Raw genomic sequence first — 2,500 nt, 5'->3', positions numbered from 1 at the left:
TTACTTTTGGAGCACCATTATTATTGTTATCCTTATTATTGTTATTATTGTTTTTTTTTTTTCTTCTTTCTTCAAATTTTCTTCCATTTCTCGTTGAGTGTTTTCCGTACACCTAGGACAGAGAAGATCATTGTATGCATTCCCAGTTTACAAACGCAAATTCACAGGTAAAATATGTATGTAAAAAAATTAATAATTAAATAAATTCATGAATGGATGTTGTTTTCACAGCGATAATGCTCTTCTCTGTACATGAGTTCTTCCAGTTAACATGATTTTTTGCACTTCCTGTAGGGATGGTAAGCCTGGTATCATTTTCAAATAGGTTTCAGTACCTTTTCTTTGTATCACTCTTAGAGATCCTACACTCACTGGTACGGTAATCGCCTTGAGATGCCACATTTTTTCAAGGCTTCTTCATTGGAATTTCAACATCAGCAATAGGGTATTTGTGTATGTATGTATTATGTATGTATGTATGTATGTTTGTGTGCAGATTTGTATGTATGTATATGTGCAGATTTGTATGTTTTATGTATTTATTCTCATGCATAGAGTTACATATCTAGACATGCTCATATATACTTAAATGATAAACTTCTGGAAAGTTCTATAGATTTTTACAGTTCCTGTGATGGATTGAATCTGTAGTCTTCGAATTAGATTTCGCCTTTTTGGTTTTGAGAAGCTAATTTCTCAAGATTTGTGTATGTATGTATTTACGCATGTATGTATCTATGTATGTATGTACGTAGTACGTACGTATGTATGTATGTATTTATGTATGTATGTATGTATGTATGTATGTATGTATGTATGCATGCATGTACGTACGTACGTATGTATGTATGTATGCATGTATGCATGTACGTATGTATGTATGTATGTATGTATGTATGTATGTATGTATGTATGTACGTCCTGGGTATAACTTGAAACTGCATCCTGTAGTGGGATCCAGGTAAGGGAGTGTTTTGAGAAGTGCGGAACTATCTCTTAGCCACTATTAACCTTGCGCAGTAGCACCTGTTAAAGTCCCAGTTATGGGTTAATTCGCCTATGAATCACTGGAAGTGAAGGACCCTTAGTTCTCCTTAGAACTTTCTTCTAGGAAAAGGTAAACTTGCTTAAAAAGAAAAAAACTTGACTTATATTTGGTCTCTGGTCGTCTCAACCTCTGCTGTGCCACTGGTTTTATGGTTGATTGCGTTCAAAATTAGGCTCAATGATGCGCAAAACTATATCCACTGAAAATAAATTCCGTCTTGATGGACTCAGAATAGTCTATAAGGAACTGGATGAGCCCTCTAGGAGCTTGGAACTGCTGGAAAGAACGAGAGAAGTTATCCTCAGATCACAGAACGGGCCTTAGTGCTTACAAGAGAGTGGAGGCCACTAAATCCGCACCCCCAACCCCGGAGGAACAAGTAATTAAACTGGGTAGCAACCTGATTGAATTATCATCCCAAAACAAGAACAGGCCCTCTGAAGGAGCCACTCTGTCTCTGTCCATCAAATTCTACTCACAATGTTTTCGTCAACCGCATGTACGTTACATCCTAACGTACATAGCTGCGAAGAGAACTTCTATACAATGCAGTCTTACTTGCATCCAAAGATCAACATCAAAGCGGATTTGTTTTAATTCTGCTGCTGTTTTTATTATCAAGCAGCACCAAGATTCCTTTGATCCGTCGTTTTCATGTGTTCATCTTGTTATCTTCGTTTTAGCATTTGTTTATATTTTTCTTATTCAATTCCTTCCGGATTACCCAGCATACATCATAAGATAAGATTGGATTTAGAATCTCAAGTGCTTTTCAGGTAGACCATGATAGGTATATCTCAAATTTTGATTTTCCTTGGCCTCAAATTGATGTCAGCTTGAGGTTTTGTCTTCGCGTAAATTTCTTCCTTCCCGATTTCATGATTCTGTCCTTAAATACAAGACTTTATAAACTTATCTTTCTTCCATATCAGATTTTTGTTGTGCTGTAGTATCATCGCAGAGAATATCCGCCATTTTTTACAAATTGAAATTACGTTTTTGGTTTTCTCCCTCACTACAAAGTTGTATGTGATTATCTAAGTTGGATTAATGTATAAAAAAACCTATATGCAGATATGTAAATAACTATATCTATCTATCTATCTATCTATCTATCTATCTATCTATCTATCTATCTATCTATCTATCTATCTATCTATCTATGCGATTGCATCAGTGTATATTTGTGTGTATGTTCGCTTATATGTAAAAATCTACTCGTAAACATGCATACACATGTAGAAATACATACAGACACATGCACATTCATATATATTACCATATGCATATACATACAGCCATACATAATACACACATGCATATATAGAGAGCTACATATATATGTGTGTGTGTATGTGCGCCTGTTCATATATATATATATTTTCATTCCTATATGTATGTATACATATATACACGTTCTTATACATATGCATACATCTACAAATATGTCTG

This window comes from Octopus bimaculoides, chromosome 3, assembly GCF_001194135.2.
Source record: "Octopus bimaculoides isolate UCB-OBI-ISO-001 chromosome 3, ASM119413v2, whole genome shotgun sequence".
Classification (NCBI taxonomy): Eukaryota; Metazoa; Mollusca; class Cephalopoda; order Octopoda; family Octopodidae; genus Octopus; species Octopus bimaculoides.
The sequence above is the reverse complement of the archived record's forward strand: the minus strand, read 5'-3'. Positions refer to the sequence as shown.